General features: G+C 40.2%; 1 pseudogene across 1 annotated transcript in view; it reads right to left on the bottom strand.

The window, feature by feature from the left end:
• The window catches only part of LOC309797004 (ras-related protein R-Ras2-like), a 77822-nt pseudogene extending 75431 nt beyond the window's left edge, over positions 1–2391 (bottom strand). Inside the window, exon 1 of the transcript in view lies at positions 2308–2391. The product of the transcript in view is annotated as a ras-related protein R-Ras2-like (transcript). The remainder of the gene's footprint in view (positions 1–2307) is intronic.
• Between the last annotated feature and the right edge of the window lie 17434 nt (positions 2392–19825).

Raw genomic sequence — 19825 nt, 5'->3', positions numbered from 1 at the left:
CAGGGGTCTATGGAACGGGTGAGACCCCCACACGTTACACTTTCTTTTAAATCAACAAGTCCATGGTTTATATTCAGTACAGTGGGTTTGAGCATACACAGTGCGTTTGTGTACTTATAACGTAGAAGTTGCAGGTAAGTAGGAAGAGTCCTCATGTATAGTGGAAAGATTTCTCAGGCAAAATAAAAAGCAGATCTACTGTGCTTGTGAATCCCGAGAGAATCTGATACTCCAAGTGGGAGGCCACGTGACAAACACCTATTTAAGGGAGGCGTGACTGCTTCTCCATCCCTACTCTCGGGTGTGTAAGACACACAGCAATATGATTTCATGATATACATTGAGTTGTAATCATCAAGCAGCATCCTATGAAATGATGAAAATCTAGAATTTATTCTTTTTTGCAAATACAGCCACAGAAAGACATATTAGACATATGTCTAATATAAAGACACACATATTGTGTGTCTCACTACTTAGCATTAGTGATTTAGAGCTGAAAGTAGCAAGGAGAAGCAGCTGCTACTTTTAATCACTAAGTGAGGATCTCTACTTTCTCATACAAACAGTCACTTTTACACTCGTCGGAGGCTAGGGAACAAGTCTTAAAAGCAGGCACGTGTAGGAGACAATGATTAACTTCCAGTTTTATGAAGCTTTGCACCGCAGTCTTCAAAACATTCAGCACAGGATCACTTACGCATAGTAGCGAATTAAACAAAATATAGTCTACGTTTTATATATAAATGTACAGAAGAAGCTAAGCAGAGTGTGTTGTACACACAACCTAAGATTTGACAAGGGGACAGATTGGCTTTGGTTTAATTTTTTCGGACCCCACCTGTTCTAAGCAACTGAGAATCTACTGTCTGCTGAGTATAGGCTATGTCCATGACAAAGCCTTGTAAAGCATTCGTTGTCCATGTAGCATTGTTGTTGAAAGGAAAGCATTGTTGAAATCTGATTTGGGGCAAAGAGTGATGATGTCATAGATGGTAACAGCCATGCCTGCGCCCATCCATTCCAAATCCTTCTGATGCAAGAGCCCAAGCCTGGGATTGAGGAACATCCCTTGATCTTTGTCCTATGATTTCCTTTTCTTATGATCTTGGGGAACTTTATGATCTTTTTGCTTTGGTTAATTTCTTTTTTAAAAAAAATTTTATTGAAATGTAGTTGATTTACAATATCGTGTTACTTTCAGATATACAGCAAAGTGATTCAGATATATATACATATATAGATATAGATATATCTATATAGATAGATAGATATACATAAACACACACACTGAAGATTCTTTTCCATTATAGGTTATTACAAGATACTGAGTATAGTTCCCTGTGCTACACAGTAGGTCCTTGTTGGTTATCTATCTTTTTTTTTTTTTTTTTAACAGACGATGTTGGGGGTAGGAGTTTATTAATTAATTTATTTATTTTTGCTGTGTTGGGTCTTCGTTTCTGTGCGAGGGCTTTCTCTAGTTGTGGCAAGCGGGGGCCACTCTTCATCGCGGTGCACGGGCCTCTCACTATCGCAGCCTCTCTTGTTGCGGAGCACAGCCTCCAGACGCGCAGGCTCAGTAGTTGTGGCTCATGGGCCTAGTTGCTTCGCGGCATGTGGGATCCTCCCAGACCAGGGCTTGAACCCGTGTCCCCTGCATTAGCAGGCAGATTCTCAACCACTGCGCCACCAGGGAATCCCGGTTATCTATCTTATATATAGTAGTGTGTGTGTGTTCATCCCAAGCTCCTAATTTATCCCTCCCCCGCCTTCCCCTCTGGAAACCATAAGTTTATTTTCTCCGTCTGTGAGTCTATTTCTGTTTTGTAAATAAGTTTATTTGTATCATTTTTTAAGTTTCCACATATAAATGATATCACATGACATTTGTCTCTCAAATGTGCCTGCTTCCTTTGAAGAGCGTTGGCTTTTCAGTCCTAGATATCAGCAATTCTAAATTTATATACCAGTTGAAGGAAGGAAATTTACATAGAGTCAACCATGTTTGTTCAAAAGGGATATTCGACCCATGTTAGGGAAAAGTGAAACATAAAGAGCTGGTTATTCGAGGTTTAACCACTGGACTGCATTCCACCTTTGACAAGGCACAAAGTTTGAAAGATTTCACTACCCCTAGTTCAGGTTTAATTCAGTTTAAAGCACTATTAGACGGTTGCCATATTAACAATGTCCTAACTCCACACCTGTCCTTAAAAGTAGATTTTTTTTTGCCTAGGGAAAAGCTGGAACACGACTGAGCCTTGTTGGTTGCTTGCTGGTGGGCGTTAGTTGCAAAATGCTCACGCGATGTTCTCCGTACATCCGTAGCTTCCCATTGGCCGCAAAGCTCTGCCCACCTGTCAACACTGGGAGAAGGTTGGTGTCCATCCGCCACGATGCCTCAACGTGTACCTTTGGCCAGTTGCTCCTACCAAGGTAAGCCCATCCGTGAATGGCATGAGGTATGTGACTCCAGTTTTCTTTGCATTCAATACTGGTCTTTTCATAAAATGCAAACTACTCTTTCAAGGACACGAAGGTAAGATACAACTACAGTTGGATTTCCTGTCTATGCATCCACCCTCCCTGTCTTCCGAAATTTCCCAAAATCGTTGTTCCTCTCTGTAGATGCTCATAGCCCTAAGGTGTTTATATGTCTATTTTGCATATGTATGATTTTTCCTTCAGGTGTAAAGCAGGGTTTCTGAGCTACAACACCATTGGCATTTGAGGCTGGATAATCTTTTTTTCCCCCGCTTTTTCTTTTATTTGTATTTATTTATATATTTTGCAGCATTTATTCCCAGGGCCGTAAGTTTTGTTTCTTCAGTTTCTTCTGGGATATCTTTTTCTTCTCTGCAACCTCCTCTTCTGGTTTAGGGACAATCTCTTCTTTTTCAGTAAGGATCATCTCAGTATGTCAGGGAGAGCTCACGTATGGGTTGATCCGACCATGAGATCTGTAAGTCCTGAGCCGTATCGCGGGGGATTTGTTCACCTGGATATGCTCACTGACCAGAGAATCTACATCTAAGACCTTAAGTTTAGCATTACACTTTGTATTTGTGAGCATGTGCAGTAAAGATTCAGCACTCTTTTTGGGCCACCGACCCTGCATCCAGCCCCACTGGACACACCAACCAGCTCCACCATTGTGACGACGGAATGGCACCCATTGCTTCTGTAAAGTGACATCCTTTAGATACCTGGTGGCTTTCGGATATTCCTACCCTTCTTGGCCTGGGCAGTTTCACGTGTGTTCTTAAAGTGAACACAAAGATTTGAACCTCTTGCTTCGCGTGATTTTGTAGGGTTTTCTGGGTCAAGTGAATAGTGAACCATTTTTTACATGTTGCCTCACTCAGGCTGCTTACCGGAAAAGCGAGGCTGGATGATTCTTTGCTATGGTGGGGAATGGGTACACTCCAGGATGTTGAGCAGCATCCCTGGTCTCTTCCCCTGATACCAGTAGCATCCTCAGTTGTGACAGACATTGCCAGATGTTCCTGGCCTGGGGGAACAAAACTGCCCCTGTTACAGCCTCTCTTGTAGATAGTTAATGGTACAACCCCTCACCTCTTCAACAGACCACAAGTGTCCTGGTGTTAAGAACTGTATCTTATTTAGATATGAATATACCCAGGGCTAGAGCATAACCTGGCTTACCATTAATTAGGTCCTCGATCTTTATACATTAAATTGCCTGAATCCAGAGATTAAAAATTCCTTGAAAGAGAAAAGTTTTATATATCATCATTTTCTTATTTCAAAAGGTGATGGTATCTAGAGACAAGATCATAGATTTCATAGATTCAACCACAGGCATGAAATTTGGAGTCGACATAAATCTTACCATAATATATAAAGACATACAGCCTCAACCTCTCAGAGGGAGACATGGCATGCAATTTTTATTCCCTAACTCAAGATTTGAGAGTGGAAGAGACCAATTATCACCGAAGAGATTTATTTTCACATTGGAAGTAGTCCATTTTCCCCCTTTTTCCTTGTATAAACAGCCAATGGTGTTTGTCTCTTCTGATAAGTGTGGGCCTATAAGCATCTTATCAGCACTTGACTGTTTCTACGTTGCACTTTCCCACGTAAATCAGCGCGAGCAGGAAATGGTCCTCGTAAACTCATGTTCCAGGCTGCTCTTAAAAAAATCTTTACGTGGTGTTATCTGAAAAGAGAAATCATCTCAAGCTTTTCACGGGTTCAGTTTGCCTTAGGACAGGTGTCAGTGTCTGCTTCACATCGTGCCTGTAGAATCACACAGTCAGGCAAGGTTCTGTTGACGTGCAGATGGGGAAACGGAGAAGCTGATGATGGGCGGATTGGGATAATGGCCCACGAAGCTTCAGGAACAGTCAAGGCCTATACCCGGCAGCAAACACAGGGCTGGCTGCGTCTGAAGGCTGAGCCACATGGCTGCAGTATTATGAGCAAGCGAAAAAGCTGTACAAACAGAGGGACCCAAGCAAATGAGGTTTCGTTGTCCTTGGCAAATGCTTGGGTTCGATTCTAAGTACCGTGAACAGTGATGGACCCAGTTGAAATAAGGGAGTGGCTCCATCAGATGTATGCTTTAGGAGTGTCTTCTTGGCTGCTGCCGGGGTTGGGGTGGGGGGTGAGTTATGCTCCAGTGGAAGCAGAGAGAACAGCAGGAAGGCTGATCACGGGAGGAGGTGAAACATAGGGCGGGGGCGGGGTGTGGGTTTCATTTTGGAAGCAGGGTCAAAGGTACTGGCTGATGGGTGAGATGCACAGGGTCCGGGAAAAGAGGAATCCATTACGACCCTTTCACTGTGGCTTAGACAACACAGTGGGATCATTTGCAGAAATGGTAAAAATGGGGGACTGGGAGGCAGACAGTTTTGTAGGATGAGAACCAAAAGTTCTGTTTGCAACATGTCCAGTTGGACATGCCTGTTGATACAGAAATTGAGACAATGCCAACATCTGGAGCTTTTCATAGATGTTGTGGTTACATATGTCTGTGTGTGTGTGTGTGTGTTGTATTTTTTTAATTGTATTTAGAAGTAAAGGTAGGTTATGCTTGTTTTTCTCCCAGAGGTTCCTTTTCATTACTGCCGCCTATAAAATTGTTCAAGGTTTTTTGTTTTGTTTTGTTTTGATGTGGTCCATTTTTTAAAGTCTTTATTGAAGTTGTTACAATATTGCTTCTGTTTTCTGTTGTGGGTTTTTGGTCCTGAAAAATGTGGAATCTTAGCTCCCCGACCAGGGATCAAACCTGCACCCCCTGCATTGGAAGGCAAAGTCCCAACCACTGGACTGCCAGGGAAGTCCCTATAAAATTGTTGAGAAGAGCACGTGGCTCGTGAATAAGTCCCCTCGGTGTCTTGTGTCATAAAGGGAATTTGATGGATATCAAAATATCCATCGAGAGATAAATGAATAAGTAGGCGTCTGGTATATCTAACGCAGAGGAATTGTATGTGTCCCTTAAGAGGAAAGGCATAAATCATTCTGTGGTGATGTGTAATCATGGCACAACATATATTAGGTGCAAAAATAGCATGAATAATAAGCATGGAATCATTTCTGGATTAAGGTTTTCCAGAACCAACCGAGATTTACTTTAAGGAATTGCTCACTTGATCGTCTGGACAGGCAAATGTGAAACCTGAAGGGCCGACCAGCAGGCTGGAAACTCGGACAGAATTTCTGTGTTACCGGTCTGAGAATTCCTTTTTCTCCAGACTTTCTCAGTTTTTTTTGCTCGTAAGGCCTTCAGAGATCAGATGATGCCCTTGCACATGATCAAGGGTCGTCTCCCTTAAAGTCAACTGAATATAGATGTGAGGTACGTCTACAAAATACCTTTAGAGCAACATCTAGACGACTGTTTGACCAAATGCCTGGGCACCATAGCCTAGCCAAGTTCACACATAAAATCGACTGTCAAAATTCTGTGTACATTAAAACAGAAATGAATGTGTTGTCTGTAGACCTGTGTACGTATATAAAGGAAATGAATAGAATGATATGTAGCCAACTCTTTAACTGATGAAGGGATTTGTCTCTGGGATTGAATTGGATTGAAAGGAGATGAAAAATGTGTAACAAAATGCATGTGAGGCTGAGGATATTTCACTGGAGATAGGTCACTGCTACAGGAAGAAACATTGTAAATTATATTGTGTCCTCACTGTAAGTAAAACATCAAGAAATTAAGTTGCAGACAGAATTTGAAACCTGAAGAAGTTTTGCAAAGACATTCACGCCTAAGGTGGGAAGGTGGGCTAAGTCCCCAAATTTTTGTGAATCACCCTCAAACTAAGGAGATCAGGTCAAACTTTACGTTTTGAATAACTTCATCAGCTTTCTTATATACCTTCACATGCTTGCTAGTCTTAAAATACATTTTGAGTTAAATAATAATGTCAGTTACCGTATTTGCCACCCTGTTTTTGAGAGTAATTCACAATAAATAACAAGGGACTCAAATGATTGTTCCCATAGACTCTAATTCCTGTCCTAGGACTTTATCCTTAGAAATGTGTCCAAGAGGCAAGTTATTACAGTAGAGGGTTCACAGCATTTTGAATTTTTAAGCTGCTAAAAATAACCTAAATGCCCAGTTTTAAATAAATCAAAAGAATGTTGCATGATGTGATTTTTTTTCTTCTTTTTCTTTTTTAATTGAAGCATGGTATAATTTTTTAAGTGAAAAAATCTGGTACAAAGCATTTTATGTCCCAATTATGTAAATATGTACAAATATCTAGCACCAGTGAGACTGAAGAAAATTGAAGGGATAGAAAGTGAGATTGATTATGAAAGATAAATGAATTTAAAAGAAGACTGAAAAAATATCTACATTCTCATATAAACTAGACATGAAAATCCTCTCTCTTATTTCCATGTTTCTTTCCTCTAGTGCTGATGGGTTAGATTTGCTTCTGTCCACGAGGGTGATAAATTCCAGGAGGCTGGATAGGGTATAGCAGGGGAGAGTCCACAGGTTGGGTTATCTATTCTTCAAGGTTGTGTGTTGTCAGCCACTATGACCTTTATTCTAAAAGTGATAAATCCTGGACTCTGCCAAGGGTTCTGGTCTCCTCTCTGCTTCTTTGGAAGCTCCGAAGCAAGAGTGAAGCCGTCTAATTATTGGAAGATCATTGCTTTTTACATTCTTGAAAACCGATGGGTACACAGTTTCTAGGGCTGGAGAGTCTAGAGATGGAGATTGTACAATCATAGGCTAGCCGTGATGGATGTCTTTGTATTTTTTTATTTTTTATTTTCTTAATTGAGGTCTAGTTGATTTACAGTGCTGTGTTAACTTCTGCTGTACAGCAAAGGGATTTAGTTATACATACATATACAATATTTTTTAATATTCTTTTCCATGATGGTTTATCGCAGGATGTTGAATATAGTTCCCTGTGCTGTACAGTAGGACCTTGTTGTTTATCCATTCTGTGTATACCAGTTTGCATCTGCTAACCCCAAACTCCCAGCCCTTCCGTCCCCCACCCCCTCTGGCCCACCACAGGTCTGTTCTCTGTGTCTGTGAGTCTGCTTATGTTTTATAAATAAGTTCATTAGTGTCATATTTTAGATTCCACATATAAATGACATCCTATGATGTTTGTGCTTCTCTGACTGACTTCACTTAGTATGATCATCTCTAGGTTCATCCATGTAGCTGCAAATGGCATTATTTCATCCTTTTTTAGGGCTGAGTAGTATTCCATTGTATATATGTACCAGCTCTTCCTTATGCAATGGATGTTCTTTTATACTAGTTTTTCTTCTCCCAAAGAGGCTACTTTCAGCCTCTGTGTGGTCTAGAGCTTCTGTGCCCTGGGAAGGGCATGCTTTCTCTCTCTTGCTCTGGCCACATGCTTGTTTTCCTCTTTGACCCCCGAGCTGGAAAGCATACTTGGATTTAGTGTCCCTGCACCTTTTGGAGGAGAGGATGTGGAGAAACACATCCTGCCAAGCGCCTGTCCATCCACCTGCATCTGCTACTGCTCCAGTATGGGTAATGAGCGATCTGTGTGTGTGAAATAAAAGGGGAGCTTAAGAAGTATCAGAGAGAGTCTTAACAAGAGGCTGCAAGGCAACTGGAGGTGGAATTAAATGTGGGGTTTCAAATAATTGCGAAATTCAAGGGTTCGAAGGAACAGACTGGTTTATTCTGAGGAAATAGGTGCTTGGATCTTCACTCCACTTCATACACAAAAGTAAATACTAGATGACTTAAACATCTATATCTATCCATTATCTTTCTATCTATCCATCATCTATGTGTTATCTATTGACATCTGTTATCCATCATCTATCTGTATCTACTTATCATCTGTGTATTATCTATCTGTATATCTAGCTATCATGTATCATCTATCTATAAAAGTAAATACTAGATTACATAAATGTCTATCTAGTTATCTATCATCTATTTCTATCCATTATCGATATTATCTTTCATCTATCTATATCTATTATGTATCTTTATATCTATTATCTATCATCTGTTTAGCATCTGTCTATATCTATCATCTATCTTTGTCCATCTCTCTGTCATCTATCTATTTAATATATTTAAAAAATCACAATAAATTTTAAGTTTTTTAAAAACAAATTCAATTGTGCAGAGTATCAACTAGAAAAATCCATTTGAATATCAGGTTGGAATACATAAAAATTAAACCTTTATCATGGGGGGAAAAGGGCATTATGAACAGAGTGAAATGGTAGAATAAAGATTTGGAGATGTGTTTTCCAAAAGCATAATTAAAAGTCTGCTAAGGAAGGGTAATGAACTAATTAAGTTATGATCTACTTATATCCTTTGGGATATTGTGAATCCTTTCAGGAGACTAAGGGAGGTCTCTCAGGACTGGAAAGATGTATAAAAGTTACTGTGAAAACTTAGAGGAGTGTTATATATTCACACGGTGGTCGTATAGCACGGTGGGGACAGACTCAACCTGCTCGCTGCAGTGTTCAAGTCTCCCTCAGGCTGTGTATCAACCCTGTGGTCCTGGGCAACTTCCTTCATCCATGTTTGCCTCTGTTATCCTAATAAAAGTAGCCCGACTTCAAAATAACCCTACTTCAACTAAGAGAGTAGGAGCAAAAAACGAGACGTGTTGGCCTCTGTGTCTGGACCAGGGTAATCATTCCGTCGGGGGGAAGGTCCCCACTCAGGCAGATACAGAGAGAGAAAAGTCCAGGAGAGAAAGTCATGAAATGATGTCTGGTGATTTCCCTCCTAGGACTGGATGGATCTCCCTGCCCATCTATCTGTCTCCATACACACTCATTGTGGATAAAGCATCTTTGAAAGGTTTTATGAGAAACTTAAGATAAGAATCTGGGTCACAGGAGCAAGCTCACCTAGGAATAGTCCTGGGAAAGGGTTGAACTCCTTTAAACCATGTAGATGGTGCCGCCCAAGATAAAAATGCTGCACAGAGAAAGCGTGGTATGTGAAAACATGATTAATACTGGGAGTGTTGAACTTTTAATTCTTCAAGCAGTTTTAATGTTTGCTGTGCTGTTTGAAGTATTCTTTATTATCAGATGTGTGCTTGTGCTGAATTGCTAAGAAATTAGGAAAAGATGAAAAGGAGGACTGGGAACTTTCTTCGGGGCAATTTAATTATAAAAGAGATGAATCCTCAAAGATTGTGTCATTCTGAGATGCTCCTATACAACAGGGGAAAGAAAATCCATCATACCTTTAAAGGAGACTGATTTGAACTCTTGGCTTTTATTCAGATGTTCACAGTCTGTCTTGTAGAAGAACAGTTGTTTTGACATAAATAGATGGGGCTTCGATGAAATAAATTTTGTTATAAACCACCAAGAGGGAAACATAATCCCATTTAAAAAGAAAGCATGTCCCAATCTTCAGGGGACCTCAGTTTATTTTTACTTACCCTTTAAAGATCATATATTGTTTTGAAAGAACGCTTTGCAAAAACAGAAGCCAGAAATGACTTGAAATATTCATTTTTACGAGACGTATTGTGGTTTATAAGACTTCGTAGTACTTGGCAGTAATACGTCAGAGTAATGACATTTAAAAATACTTGAACACAGAGATTGCACTATTAAGCAACTTGGTAAAGAGCTTTTAGTACTATTATTGATAAGACAAAGGAAACCCAGTGCAGTTGTTTAATTGGACTCTGTACAGTCAAACAAAATAATCCACAATAGTAAAATCGCAGTATTGGAAATCATCTTGTAATTCATTTTGTAAATTATTTGTTTTCTAAAATGAAGCCAAACACTTGTGTAATCAAATCCTATAGAATGGGTTAATATCAGGTTGATTCTGGGAATTCCCTGGCGGTCTAGCAGTTAGGACTCTGCTCACACTGCCGAGGGCCCAGGTTCAATCCCTGGTCGGGGAATTAAGGTCCCAGAAGCCATGCAGCTTGGTGAGAAAAAAATAAAAATCAGACTCATTCTAATCTGAATACAATTTTAAAGGGAAAATATTACCATGATGTTCCGTGTAGGTATTTATAGATGTAAAAAGAGCTTCCAAAGCTGCTGTTCCAATGGTAAGGTAGGTTTTGCTAGGCAGATATGCAGACAGCACAAACCAGGGACAAACCAGTATGTCCTTACAGGTCTTTTATAGTGTGATTCTAGTTTTTTAAAAAAAAAACATAATTTGCCTAAGTGCTATGATAATCTTATTACACTTGAATACCAAAAAGAAAATGGAAGGTACCCCAAAGAACATTTCTGCATTCAGTACTTCCATCCAGGTTGTCCCTTCTGTGGCAAAGAATGGCCCACATACTACCAAAACCATTTCTTTTTCCGTAGCACACCTAACTTCCTTGTGCTTCACAGATATTGCCTTTTTTTTTTTTTTATCTCAAATTCAAGGTTTGGGGCAACTCTAATTGAGCAAGTGTATTGGCACCATTTTCCCAAAGGCATTTGCTCACTTTGTGTCTCACTTTGGGTCGTAGGTTGGTAGTTCTCACATCTCAGACTTTTTCATTATTTGTGTACCTGTGATGATGATCTTTGATCAGTGATCTGTGATATTATCTCGCAGAAAGGTTATGGCTCAGATCACGGCTCACTGAAGGCTCCGAGGATGGTTTGAATTTTTCAGCAAGAAAGTATTTTTTAGTTAAGGTATATGCATTGTCTTTAGGCTTAATGTTATTGCACACTTAACAGACGAGGGTCTAGTGTATACATAACTGTTATATGCACTAGGAAAGCAAAACATTCCTGTAACTCTCTCTGTTATAATTTTGGCTTTATTGTATCTCCAAGGTGTATGCCTGTAGTAGGCGGCCAGCTGGGTGGGGCTGCTGGACCCCAATCATAACTATGTAGTTGAAAATAACAAAGTTATTAGTAGCCTGGATCCCTGCATGATTCTATGGAGCGGAGTCAGCAACCAACCTGGAAAATGAGAGACAAGCTTTTCTGTTAGAGCTTTCACCGTTTCAGATTTTCATATTACAGCGTTGTAACTTTTTGGCTGAATACTACATCCTGAGTGATTTATGCTACCACGTCTTACTTCATGGAAAGTCGAGTCATTTTGCTCTGATATCCAACAGTGCAATTTTGAAGGCATTTTTACTTCTAGTATATTTTTGGATGGGAAAATATGTAACTTTATTACTTTCCTAAAATTTTTCTCATGATCATGTTTTAAAGCTGAAGCTGTCCCTCTGAAGCCTTGCTGGAAGCAAATAAAATAGCTTTCATGTTTTCTCATGCTTGCTTATATATGTGTGCAAGGATAGTCCTTTAATTTTTTTTTCTGTTAAATTAGAAGTTCAAGAAGTTCATGCTTCACTACGGAGTGACAATGAAATACTTGGAAGATAACCAAACTGAAATCAGAGAACCCTTTTGACTCCTAGCTCTGGAGACTTGGGGCTAATTAACATCTTCCATTTGTAGTTTTTATATATGGAATAAAATGATGTCAAAATATTAAAAATTCTGGAACAAGTGCACAAAATAGAGAATTTGCTCCTTATCTAGTCTTCAGCTAGGTCTTCAGCTCCTTCAACATAACATAAAGAAGGTTTTGTTTTTATCTCCACAGAAAGTAAAGTCAATTAAGTGACATTTTTTTCCCACCTTAACTATTGTTTTTGTTTGTTTGGTTTTTTTTTTTTTTTTTTTTTTTTGCTTAATAAGAGTTTTCTTTTTCCCCCCCAAAAGGTAGCTTTGAACAGCTTTGTTCTATTTTGATGGGGTGGAATTTAAGATTTAAAAACAAATTATTTAATTGAAGTATAGCTGATTTACAATGTTGTGTTAATTTATGCTGTACAGCAAAGCGATTCTATTATATATACATATGTATGTACTCTGTGTGTGTGTGTGTGTACACACACACACACACACATTCTTTTCCCATGATGGTTTATCACAGGATATTGAATATAGTTCCTTGTGCTATACAGTAGGGCCTTGTTGTTTATCCATCCTATGTATAATAGTTTGCATCTGCTAACCCCAAACTCCCAATCCATCCCTCCCCCACCCCTCCCCCTTGGCAACCACAAGTCAGTTCTCTGTCTGTGACTCTTCTTCTGTTTTGTAGATAAGTTCATTTGTGTCATAATTTTAGATTCTACATATAAGTGATATATGGTATTTGTATTTCTCTGTCTGACTTCACTTAGTATGATCATCTCTAGGTCTATCCACGTTGCTGCAAAAGGCATTATTTCTTTCTTTTTTATGGCTGAGTAGTATTCCATTGTATATATGTACCACATCTTCTTTATCCATTCATCTGTTGATGGACACTTAGGTTGTTTCCATGTCTTGGCTATTGTAAATAGTGCTGCTATGAACATTGGGGTGTATGTATCTTTTTGAATAGTAGTTTTGTCTGGATATATGCCCAGGAGTTGGATTGCTGGGTCAAATGGTAGTACTGTTTTTAGTTTTTGAGGAACCTCCATACTGTTCTCCATAGTGGCTGTACCAACTTAACATTCCCACCAACAGTGCAGGAAGGTTCCCTTTTCTCCACGCCCTCTCCAGAGTGTTCAACTGTTAAGTTTTTAAGTGCAGTGAGGAAGAAATAGAAAACTGTGTTGGAAAATTATTTTAAACCAAATTATTATGGCTTTACTTTTTACCAGAAACTAGGAAATAACATTTTTCAGTATGAAGAATATAGAGGTATTTATGCTGAATTTTTCACTTTAAGTAAAATACGTATGAATTTCTATCTACTGGTTTTCTTTTATTTCTTATCATGTGACTTTCCTTTGAGAGAAGCATTTTGTCCCCAACATGCACAGACTTGAAAATGGCTACTTTTGATCTGCATTTTAAATAAATGTTTCTGATCACAAATGTGGGACAGTTTGAATCATCATACTTGGCTATTTCAATTTTCATACATGTCAAATCCAATACATTGCAGATACAAAATCTGTATAAATAGTTGTTGATCAATGATGTATATATTTTACATAAATGGTTTGATAATTTCAATTTATTGAGCATTAAAAATAAAATGTATTCTCCATCAAAATACAATGTAGTATTTATCACATCCTAAAAATAAATGCGCTATGGACACTAACTGATTTAAACTTGTGACCATAGACAATTTATTCGTTCTGAACATTTGAAGACATTCTTCCTATTTTCTCTGTAAGAGTTTAATCAACGAATTACTCTCTGTATATTCTACTGGGAGCATCAGGTTTCTTGCTTTCATGATATTATATCGGCTCCTCCATTTACAATTATGTTGTGTTTTTCTTCATTCAGTACTTGCTTTGCTGTGGACTTGTAATGAATTGGATATTGAAGCTCATCCTATAAAAATTTTTTCCTAAATATAGACAATTCATAAGCATTTTACATGAATATTTTTTTTTTTTTTTTTTTTGCTGTACGCGGGCCTCTCACTGCTGTGGCCTCTCCCGTTGCGGAGCACAGGCTCCGGACGCACAGGCTCAGCGGCCATGGCTCACGGGCCCAGCCGCTCCGCGGCATATGGGATCCTCCCAGTCCGGGGCACGAACCCGTATCCCCTGCATCGGCAGGCGGACTCTCAACCACTGCGCCACCAGGGAGGCCCTACATGAATATTTTATAAAATTTTATGCTGTATCTAAAAATGTCAGAGTATATAATCATGCTAGTTTCAAAACTTTTTTCGCAATTATTTTTTAGAACACCAAACCATGCCCCTATGAAAGTACGAGTCTACTGAGGTAGGGAAAGGTTGTCACAGGAGATGGGAAATACCAAATGCTCTGTGTTGACCAGGCATTTTGATGTATATGCCGCAGTAATGCAAAAGGAGGGAGTTTCATGCATGCCTGTGTATTTCTCATTTTCCCATAGGCTTATAAAGGAGATGGCTTTTTTGTTGGATATATGTACATAGTGCTGCATGGTAATTATTTCTATTTCTCACTAAAATGCTACTACTTTTAAATCCAACAAACATGGTAAGAACCACCTCAAAGCCATCTGTGTCTATGTTAGCAGAAATCACCTACAGGTTTGCTTCTCTAGAATTCAAAGCATAGCAAATATAAAAAATCCGGCTCCATTAAGTGTAAGATGAATTCCCAGCCGCTCTCTGGGTACAAAGTTTACTGGGCAATTCTGGACAGATGGATTTGTGCTAACACAAAGAATAATCATAGAAATAGGTATAAAGAATAATCATAGAAGTAGGTGTAAAGATGTTTGCAAACCAGCATCATGAGCTTCCTAAAATTAGGGCCAGTTTTCCACCGGCAACCACCAAACATGATGTATGTATCTTTCAAGTATGGGATACATTTGTCTACCATCTTTCATGCCTCCATTCCATAACACTCAAAATGCATCGGGCAGGCTTCCCTGGTGGCATAGTGGTTGAGAGTCCGCCTGCCGATGCAGGGGACACGGGTTCCTGCCCCGGTCCAGGAAGATCCCACATGCCGCGGAGCGTCTGGGCCCGTGAGCCGTGGCCGCTGAGCCTGCGCGTCCGGAGCTTGTGCTCCACAACGGGAGAGGCCACAACAGTGAGAGGCTCGCGTACCGCAAAAAAAAAAAAAAAAAAAAAAAAAATGCATTGGGCATGAAAAATACACAGAGCTTGGAACAGTAATAAGGTATCCGAATATGTTTCTTCCTGAAGGTTTTCTATCTTCGGACATCCGACCACCTCTGACAGCGTATGTTTGTGGTAAACTAGGTTGAGAAAGGAGTCAGGAAGGTGACCTGCAGGAAACTGGGATGTGGAAAGTTTATTTTTACCCCATAGAGCAGAGGCCTGACCTCACATTCACTGACCTCAGAGAAGCAGGCCACCCCGCCTAGAAAGTGCGTGTTGACCACTTACTCTGAGGAATCAGAATTACATATACTATATAGACTCAGAGTACAGGATTGTCATCTTTTACCCAAAAAAAATCTCTGTATGTCCCATGTACAAATTAGACAGAGGATTGAACATTCCTAACCATGAAAGGAAGAAGGCATTCTTATCAAGTCTTAAGCCCGTACTGCTCGCCACAGGACAGGCCAATAAATGGGGAGATGAGGTCCTGGGGCAAGCAGTAGCCACTTCATTTGGAAAGCCAGCAGACCGAGAAGGTGGCAGGCTCATGTCCCAGAGAACCGTCATGCCCAAGTCAGAATTCAGGCTTCTTTTATACTAAAAAGGGGCGGGGGTGTGGTTGGTTCTCGCAGACGTCTTTGTGTTGGAGTCCTTGCATCTGTCCGGGTAGGTCAGGTCTTGATGTTCCTGTAAACCTCCAACAAGGCGAATGTTATTCTCTGTTCTGCAACTTTTTATCTCTATAGGAGTGGAAAAGTGTTACACCCTTAAAGGTCAGAGCCTTGAGAATGGGCTTTCCTGTATATTTCAGGCTCTAGGCAACATTTTTAACTTGAAGCTAAAGCCATAGACCAGCGGTCCCCAACCTTTTTGGCACCAGGGACCGGTTTCATGGAAGACAGTTTTTCCACAGACCGGAGTTGGGGGTGACGGTCAAGCAGTCATGCGCACGATGGGGAGTGGCAGATGAAGCTTGAAGCTTCCCTCGCTTGCCCGCCACTTGCCTCCTGCTTTGTGGCCCTGTTCCTAACAGGCTGCGGACCAGTAACCGTCCGTGACCTGGGGGTTGGGAACCCCTGCAATAGAATACAAAGGTTAAAGTTAAAAACAGATCCAAAATGGAGTCAGATTTGTTCTGATGTATTACAGTATCACTTTCCTGAAGCTTCTGTCTTTGTTTAAAAATTTTTATTAGAGTGTTGTTGACTTGCAGTGTTGTGTTAGTTTCAGGGGTACAGCAAAGCGAATCAGTTATACATACACATAGATCCACTCTTTTTTAGATTCTTTTCCCATCTAGGTTGTCAGAGTATTGAGTAGAGTTCCCTGTGCTATACGGTAGGTCCTTATTAGTTATCTATTTTATATACAGTTCTCTGTATGTGTCAATCCCAGTCTTCCAGTTTATCACTTCCCCCACGCTTCCCCTTGGGTAACCATAAGTTTGATTTTGATACCTGTGAAGACTTGACTGTGGGGGAGATGAGACTGGTTTTAGGGAGAATGCTTTTGCTCCAATGCTGAAAACACCCCAGACCAACTATAGCCAGTTAAGTAATCTCTATCCAGAGCTCTGTGGAAACAAGGAAGGTGCATACTTAATGCAGATTGAGGGTTCTCTGTCAGCTGCCTTACAAATATACTGCATTTAACGTTCTCTAACATCGTCTGAACTTGTTGTAACCTGGAAACGTTGAGAAAGTCCCAAAGCCGGTAATCACTACACTAAGATTTTAAGCCTAGGTGAAACAATCCTTAAAACCCATGATTCTAAGCTTAAAAGCATCAGGGAACAAAATACTGGTCCACCTTCTCCTTGAGATTCCAAGGACTGAAGAAGCCTTGAGTCTCTGCCAACTCCATGTCACCCAAACAATTGAAGGAAGAATTGCCATGACTTTGATGAAGAGAAGTTTGAATCAGGGATTTCTAGAGTGACACAAAGAAATGAGAAAACATCTCTCAAATAAAAAGAAAACTATTCAAGGTTAATTTACAGGGTTCTCTGTCAGTATCCTCTTATTTTTGTTTTCGTGTATAAACTAAACCAGTAATAATCCAGGCTGTGATGAACCCTTCCAATATACAAGGATAGAAGTTACTTGTGCAGGTCATACTGACCTTATACAAGCATGAGTATGTAGAATAATCACTTGTGGGACTTCCCTGGTGGCGCAGTGGTTAAGAATCCGCCTGCCAATGCAGGGGACACGGGTTTGAGCCCTGATCTGGGAAGATCCCGCATGCTGTGGAGCAACTAAGCCCGTGCGCCACAACTACTGAGCACACGAGCCACAACTACTGAAGCCCGCGTGCCTAGAGCCCGTGCTCCGCAACAAGAGAAGCCACCGCAATGAGAAGCCTGCTCACCGCAACTAGAGAAAGCCCGTGTGCAGCAACGAAGACCCAACACGGCCAAAACTAAATAAAAGTAAATAAATTTTAAAAAAAGAATAACCATTTGTATAGAAAGATGTCAGTGAAATCATCTATGGTTTTATTTTCATTTACATTTTATCATTTCATTTACTTTAAATCTTTGGATTTTATCAACAAAATCTATTTTAATTCATAACTTAAAATAATGGATCAACCTTCGTAGTTTACAAAATAAGACACTACTGGTTGAATTATTTCTTCATAAAAGAAGCTTTGTGGGCCTCCCTGGTGGCGCAGTGGTTGAGAGTCCGCCTGCCGATGCAGGGGACGCGGGTTCGTGCCCCTGTCCGGGAGGATCCCACATGCCGCGGAGCGGCTGGGCCCGTGAGCCATGGCCGCTGGGCCTGCGCGTCCAGAGCCTGTGCTCCGCAACGGGAGAGGCCACAACAGTGAGAGGCCCGCGTAATGCAAAAAAAAAAAAAAAAAAAAAAGAAGCTTTGTTACTAAACTGTAATATTAGAGTTTAAGCTTAAATATTCTCCCTAAAATTTTGACGTCAGTTGTAAGGTCTCCCATACATTAAACTGACAGATTCTTTCAATCCAGCAACAACTGTTGTTTTCCTTGCCCTAGTGAAAAATAAACTGCAGGGGATTCCTGGATTAACAAGAGGGATGGGGTCCATATGCATATAGTTGTCTCCTCCTGCAAACTCTCTGGTCATAATATGTGTTATACGATTCAGTGTAATTGCCAGATAATTTCCTAGGATGTAATTTGTATTTCTGCATTGACTTAAAGACTGAAATATTAAAGACTCATAAATTAATGAAGGCCTCCTCAGTTCATTGTATCAGAATCAAGTACTTAGGTTGAACCTCTCTGCTTGACAAACAGGCTCATTGGGCAGACACTGAGAGTGAGAAAGCCATGTGGCTTTCACTACATATAAAATTTTTCATTTGACCTCAGGGTAAAAAGAAAAAATAGATACACTCTACTACAAATGATTTGACAAAAGCCATTGGATCAAATGAGCCTTGCTTTTTCCTTCATGTCATGTTTTTTAAATTTATTTTATTCAACTATACTTGATTTACAATGTTGTGTTAATTTCTGCTGTACAGCAAAGTGGTTCAGTTATACATATTTGTACATTCTTTTTCATATTCTTTTCCATGATGGTTTATCACAGGGTATTGAATAGAGTTCCCTCTGGTAGACAGTAGGACCTTGTTGTGATGCATCCTATACATACTAGTTTGCATCTGCTAATCCCAAACTCCTAATCCTTTCCTCCCCCACACCCTCCCCCTTTACAACCACAAGCCTGTTCTCTCTGTCTATAAGTCCACTGCTGTTTTATAAATAAGTTCATTTATATCATGTTTAGATTCCACATATAAGCGATATCATACGGTATTTGTCTTTCTCTGACATACTTCACTCAGTATGATCATCTCTAGGTCCATCCATGGTGTTGCCAATGACATTATCTCCTTCTTTTTCATGGCTGAGTAATACTCCATTGTATGTGTGTACCACGTCTTCTTTATCCATTCCTCTACTGATGGACACCTAGGTTGCTTCCATGCCTTGGCTATTGTGAATAGTGCTGCTATGAGCATTGGGGTGCGTGTATCTTTTTGAATGATAGTTTTCTCTGGATATATGCCCAGGAGTGGGATTGCTGGGTCATATGGTAGCTCTGTTTTTAGTTTTCTGAGGAACCGCCATACTGTTCCCCATAGTGGCTGCACTGATGTACATTCCCACCAACAGTGCAGGAGAGGGCTCCCTCCTTGGTGTGACTTTCTATTCCCTGAGTTCTTTCTCTTCGAGTCCATGCTCCTTGGTTTGTTTCTTTCCTTCTGCTCCATTTGTCAGTATCTTCACGTAGTATCTTCCATTTTCCTCACAAGAGCAACAGTCATAGCAACCGCAGACAATGACGACACCAAAGTTCCCAAATCCACAGAAATTTCAGGTGACATTCACTATGCCCTCACGTCCTTCTCCACCGTCTGCCCTTATTCCTTGTTTCCGTCCTGTAGTTTGCACACCTCCTAGTTAGGAATAATTCTTTGTGAGGCTTCTGATATCAGGGAACGACGTCTCTCCTCACTTTTTCTGTTGTTTCCCTTTTCTCCTGGATTGCGTCCTCTTAAGAGACTAGAATGAACACAAGTGCAAACCTATTTTCATTGTGTATTTCCCCGATTTCTTCGTAATTGAACCCTCTTCTTCGGTGCTCCCTCCTTTCTCCTTTTCAAGGTTTGGGGTAGATCCAGCTTCTTCTGAATCATGAGGTTTGTCTACTCTTGCCTGCCCCCTGAATATTCTTTTCTTTTCTTTCTTTTTTTTTTACATCTTTATTGGAGT

The sequence above is a fragment of the Mesoplodon mirus genome (assembly GCF_964341445.2).
Source record: "Mesoplodon mirus genome assembly, chromosome: X".
NCBI classification, from domain to species: domain Eukaryota; kingdom Metazoa; phylum Chordata; class Mammalia; order Artiodactyla; family Ziphiidae; genus Mesoplodon; species Mesoplodon mirus.
This window is presented reverse-complemented; position numbering and strand designations above follow the sequence as displayed.